We start from the raw sequence: 6,631 nt of genomic DNA, 5'->3' as shown, positions 1-6,631 counted from the left end.
GATGCATCTTTAGGAAGCCTCACTATAGACTCAGCTACATTGGCAAAGAAAAAGCACTTTATATGCATTGTTTGTGCATTCTAACACTGTGACACCAGATGGCGCTGTGGAGTTCTGCTTTTGCTAACTCGATTTCTCATGCAAAGTTTGCAATGCATTTAACTGTAACACTTCTTTGATGTGTCTAGATCCAGCCTATGACGAAAATTAAAAGCCCTTGTGTTAAGGTCAACTCTGACCCAAAGTCTCTTCCACCACCTTCTGAAAGCCCTGAGCAGTAGTGCTCATGCCTACCTGTAGATTAGGGCTGCAATCCTAAATTTGCTTACTTGAGAGTAAATCCCACCGCACATAGTACAAGTAGGGCACACTTCTTGCACGTGCTCAGAGTTGCACTGTGAAAACACCAGTGCTGGCACCTAACCAATGATGCAGTTAGATAATGTCAGGTTCAGGGCTGGATTTAGGTTTGATGAGGCCCTAAGCTACTGATGGTAATGGGGCCCTTTATATGTCCAGCTGTCCTTTGTCAACAACAAATTCTCGCTGTTTATTGTGTTGAATATATGCTATATGGTAATTTATAGACCTAATAGGTATCTAAAGCTATTTTCACATGCAGAATGTAGGCACCCTATATATAGAAATGAGCAAACAGGGAGCAGGCTAGCAGGTGGGACCCATTACTTACATCATAGGAGCCTACAGAATACAAAACACTGTTGCTGTATGTAGGTTTTATTTTATTTGTTTTTTATCTTACTTAATCCTCTTATTGAAGAAGGGTGTTTTATGTGTATTAATTCACTTTTAAAATGTAGCAAGCCAGCCATGAAGTCTTTGTTGGGCCCTCCGGCTCATTTTGCTGAACAGGGTTCTCGACTTCTGCCCCAATTTTTTCCACTGGTGTGGTATAGTGGTTAAGAGCAGTAGACTCGTAATCTGGTGAACCAGGTTCGCGTCTCCGCTCCACCACATGCAGCTGCTGGGTGACCCTGGGCTAGTCACACTTCTTTGAAGTCTCTCAGCCCCACTCACCTCACAGAGTGTTTGTTGTGGGGGGGGGGAGGAAGGGAAAGGAGATTGTTAGTCACTTTGAGACTCCTTAGGGTAGTGATAAAGCGGGATATCAAATCCAAACTCTTCTTCTCCTCCTCCATTTAACTATACACATACACACTGTTGTCCTTTGGTGTCTTTCTTTTTGGTTTCCTCCTCCCCTTGTAACCCTACAACCAATAAAGAGAGGCAGAACTCGTTCTTCTCCCAACAATCTCCTATCTATTTCTGTATAGGAGGTGGAACTGGTGGTTGTTGCTTTGCTGTCCTAATGCCTAACCGGACTCTGGGGTTTAGGCAAAAGCTGGTGAATGTTTCTTCATGACTGTGGACAGCCCATGGATTCGCAGTTAATCTGTGGCTGTGTGCTGCGCTTGGCAGACCGTATGTGAAGAAGAAACAGCAATTTTCGGAGCAGGAGTAGAAGTCAGAAACTAGAGAAAGGTGCCATCCATCCTGTACATTTAAGTCGCATTCAAAGCATACGGTTTCTCCCAAAGAACCTTGAGAACTGTGATGGCTAAACTGCAGCTCACAGATGAGAGCTGAAAACTGGGAGCATCTCAGTGATGTAGCAGCCTGCCTCAACTACAGCTCCCATGACCCTTCACCATGAGTCATGCTGGATAGGGCAGATGGGAGTTGTAGTCCAAAACTCTTGGAGAGCACCAGGTTAGGGAAGGTTCAGAAATCTCACTCTCTGGGGATTTGTAGTAGATCTACACACACATATAAAAAAAATCCACTGTGAAAATGCTTTTTAAAAAACAACAACGTTGTTATATATATATGGAATTTGCCATTAGCTCACCAGTGCCTCTAGGATATAATGCACTTGAAACATTATATTTGCAGCTGTATAGCTGAGTCCCTGATGTAGAGTAGTGGATCTGCTTCCTGAAAGAATTGCCTCTTGCTAACTTCCACTTGGGCTCTCTTTGTATATGTGTAAACAAAGCAAATATTGCAAAACGTCACAAGTCTCCATGCAAAACCTGGGTTTTGCTGTCCCTGGAACATTTTGCCATTAACAGAAGTGAAGAGTGTACCACTCTATGAACCCTGTGTCACAGAATATAAAATCTAGTTTTCTCAACACAACCAGTGCTAGAATCTGCAGCAAATGAGGAACTTGGCAACCTGAAAGGTAGGGAACAATCTGTCACAGAAGCTTTCATTAAATTAAATATTGACACTCTTAATACAACTGTATATCATTTAAAATTCAGTGATCTCATTTTCTTAGTCTCTGCCTCTCAGCATGCTGTTTGCCAAATATAGAAGTTGGCAGCCACAGAAATTAGAAAGCTTTTATAATTAAGATTTAGAAAGCTCCTATCCAGGATCTTGGAAGCTGGGTTGAAGAAAGATATATACCAGCATTATTTGAGATGGATATATATCCATTCCCATCCTGTGCAAACTCTAATACTGGGGTTTGTTTGTTTTTAATGGATGGACTGTTAGACACCTAAGGTCCATCACATTTCTCCAATGTGGAACTGCAATGTAGCGCCTTGGCCAAATCAGTGTTTTCTATTATTCTTACACTGCAGGCTACAAGTCCTGAAAGACCCGCTCCCTGCCTTGCAGGCCTTTTCCCACCTGGGCTGGGAGAGCGAGGCCCTGACTGACTCCAACTACAAAAGCTGAGGCTGCTGAACAGGCTCTTGGGCTGGGGTGTTGTTAGGGGGTTTTGTTGGGGAGTGGGTTGTTGCTGTTATTGAAATTATTCTTTTACTCTTTATTTTAGTTATTATGATTTATGTGAAAACTGTTCAATTTGGTTATGCACTTTTTGCTGTTTTCTTTCTTGTTCAATACTACTTTTGTTATGTTGTAATCATATGCTTTTTATGTGGCATGCTGCCTTAAGCATGGTTTGAACTATGGAAAGGGAGGTCTACAAATAAAATTAGGTATGCATGTACTGGTGAAAGCATGGCAAAATAAGGGCCAGTGACAGCTTGACATGCAAGGTCTCCCTCTCTCATGTGTGCATGCGTGCGCATGCACACACACACAGAGTACATGCACATCATTTCTTTTTCATAGGCTTTGGGTAAATGCCGGGTTCTGCAAACAAATCAGAACGGTCTCAATAAAGACCAGATAGAATCTAAGCGCTGTGTAAGCAAATCAGGATGGATGCTCAATAAATAGGTTGTCTGGAGGAACCCACCATATGCCAGTGAGTGCAGCTGTAAGGGTGAATTGATTTCTTTTTTTTATATATATAAATATTTATTAAGGTTTTTAAATATAAATGCACACATAATAAACCATCTTACTTCTTTCACAACAATTTCATCACTTCTTTGGACTCCCTCACGTCTCCCGCTCCCATTTACATCGTTAAAAAAAAATTTTTTTTCCAAACAAATTATCAACTTGTTTACAATCTCATGTCCACTCATTCAAATATAATCTAGCACTTCTTCCAAAAAATTTTATATTTTCTTTAGTCTCACTTATCATCAAATTTAAATCTAGTTTAGTGGTGACCAGTTTTTTATAATCTAGCATCCTTCTTAACATTCAACCAAATTACAATGTTTTTGTAGATACATCTTAAATTTCTCCCAGTCTTCCTCCATCTTCTCTTCTCCCAGATCACGGATTCTGCCGGTCATCTCGGCCAGTTGCATATAGTCCATCAGCTGCATCTGCCACTCTTCCAGTGTGGGTAGATCTTGAGTTTTCCAGTTTTTTGCGATGAGAATCCTTGCTGCCGTTGTTGCATACATGAAAAATGTTCGGTCCTTCTTTAGCACCTTCTGGCCGACAATACCCAGAAGGAAAGCCTCTGGTTTCTTAGCGAAGGTATACTTAAATACCTTTTTCAGCTCATTATATATCATTTCCCAGAAGACCTTCACCTTAGGGCATGTCCACCAGAGGTGAAAGAATGTTCCTTCATTTTCTTTACATTTCCAACATTTATTATCAGACGAATGGTATATTTTGGCAAGTTTAACTGGGTTTCATCCTTTAAAAATGCCGCTAGAAAGAGGGAGGCTGCTGTTAGAGGTGAAGGCATGTGAGTAATTGTCAGTGCAGCAGCATATCATTAGCCTAAAGCTAGATAAAATGAATTACAGCGCATAACAGAAGCATAGTATCACAGAGAAGATCTTGTAGGACATCAAGTCCAGTCTTCTTCTTGATGTAGGGAAGCAAAGACACGGTCAGGTTTATATTTATCCTGCATTTTCCATAAACGCATCTGTGCTCAAAGCAGTTCATAGAAATTAAACAGGCTCTCAAAATCAGCTACTAGGTGTTTGGGGGATGGGCTTGTCTGTTCGCTTAAGTGATGTCTAGACGCATGGCAATCTTAGCCAATCTTTGCATGGTACTTCCTGAGATCAAGGAGCAGGCTTTTGTCTGTGTCTGGTTACAATTGGATGCAATTTGGAATAAAGATCATGGAATAATGGACTGGATCTTTCAAAACTGCACTGATTTTAACCCATGTTACAAAAGCTGCGGGACACAGGTGGCTCTGTGGGTTAAACCACAGAGCCTAGGACTTGCCGATCAGAAGGTCGGCGGTTCGAATCCCCGCGATGGGGTGAGCTCCCGTTGCTCGGTCCCTGCTCCTGCCAACCTAGCAGTTCGAAAGCACGTCAAAGTGCAAGTAGATAAATAGGTACCACTCCAGCGGGAAGGTAAACGGCGTTTCCGTGTGCTGCTCTGGTTTGCCAGAAGCGGCTTAGTCATGCTGGCCATGGGACCCGGAAGCTGTACGCCAGCTCCCTTGGCCAATAAAGCGAGATGAACGCCACAACCCCAGAGTCAGCCACGACTAGAACTAATGGTCAGGGGTCCATTTACCTTTACCTATAAAAGCTGCAGTGATCTTTGTGGAATAACCAGCTTCATAATAACGAACATGCTTAAGTCTGATTAACACATGAAGGTGATGATACCATTGAGTAAGCTGTCTTGCCAGACTCAGCTATGTCCACTTGCCTCATCTTGGGAGGAACTAGGTAATCAAGCATTTTGCTCTCCTCCAGCCTTCTCCAGCTTAGCTGCCATTCTTGTGTTCTATACCAATAATTCAGGAACTTACCCCAAGTTGCAACTGCCTGTGTTTTCTGAATGCCGTATGGAAAAGCACATGAACCTAACTTTGGGAGAGTTTGTAAGTAATCCATATCTAACTTACCAAACATGTGGTCTTTTCCCATGCTAGAGGAAGTGGCGCCTGCAAACAACTGACTTCTGTTCTGCCCTCTTCATTTCTCTGCCTCTTCTAGGAGATCACCGGGGAGGGGAGCTGGGTGCAGCAGGAGGGGGAGACTCCCTGGCTTCTTCTTCCTCTGTGTCTCCTGGCACCACACCTCTCCACCCCCCTCTTCTGCCACAGAGCCTGAACTGTCCTCTGCCACCAACTCTGCTTGCTCACTAAACCCTGTTACCTCCCCTGCTTATGGCACCACCTCCTCCTCCCAGTCTTCTCTTCCCCTCGCTGACCACCCGTCGTCCTGCTACCACCAATCCCTAGGCTCTTCTTCCCATGGGGACTCCATGGCTGGTGCCTCTCAACCCTCCTCTGCATCCAGCCACTCCATGACACAATATCAGGGGTTGATTTGATTTGTCATATTTCTATGCCAGGCAAAGACACTCAAGGAGGGTGCAAAGCTGGCTTGGTGAGAGCTGTGGCCTACAGAGAGTCATGAGGGACAGATAGAAAGGTTTGGAGGGCCAGAGGATACCCATCCCTGGTGGAGGGCTTTCACAGGACTGGGACTGCCAGTATCCCTGGCAAAGCAGATCCCACTATTCCTACAGGTAACTGGTTCCTTTTCACAAGAACGAAGAGTATTTAAGGAATAGCTTAAGGTCCAAAGAGTTTGTCACCAGAGCTTTGCTTATTGTGTCCCAGCGGTGAGAAGCGAAACAAGCCTGCTATAAGAGCATGGCTGGGTGAGCTTGAAATGCAAAGGCAGGCGGCTGATTTATTCCTGTAGCAGCTGAATCTTCCCCCTTAGCTACAGAAAAGGTGACACTGTTTTAGGCATCGTCACAATATGGTTGGTTTGTTTTATGACACAGCACACTTCACTGTCTTTTCTTTATTTTATTTTTTATTTTGAGAAAGTAACCATACATAAATAAGAATAAAAATGTGCACCCCAACACCGAGACCATTCCATTGTAACTATCCAACCTTCCAAAATATCAACACCTCTCTCTCTGGTTTGACCCCTTTCCATTTTAACAGTTCCACAAACACCCTCCATATATCCTCAAAATAATTTCTGCTACATATCCCCCATCTTACCTTAATGGCACATATTAATTTATCATTAACAGCTATTTCTCACACCTCTTTATGCCATTCTTCCATTTTGTATTCTGCTTGCCCCTTCCACTTCCTAGGTATAATCATTTGTGCTGCTGTCAATAAATTTGTGAACAAGTCCTTCATAGCCTGTGAACCTTCCACCTCATTGTAAATTGATAATAATGCTACCTCTGGACTTTTGGCCAGCTTTAACCAAGTGATTTCTGTTATCTCCTTAAACAACCTTTGCCCCCAAAATTGTGCATATTTACA

This window comes from Podarcis erhardii, assembly GCF_964252035.2.
Source record: "Podarcis erhardii genome assembly, chromosome: 5".
Classification (NCBI taxonomy): Eukaryota; Metazoa; Chordata; class Lepidosauria; order Squamata; family Lacertidae; genus Podarcis; species Podarcis erhardii.
This window is presented reverse-complemented; position numbering follows the sequence as displayed.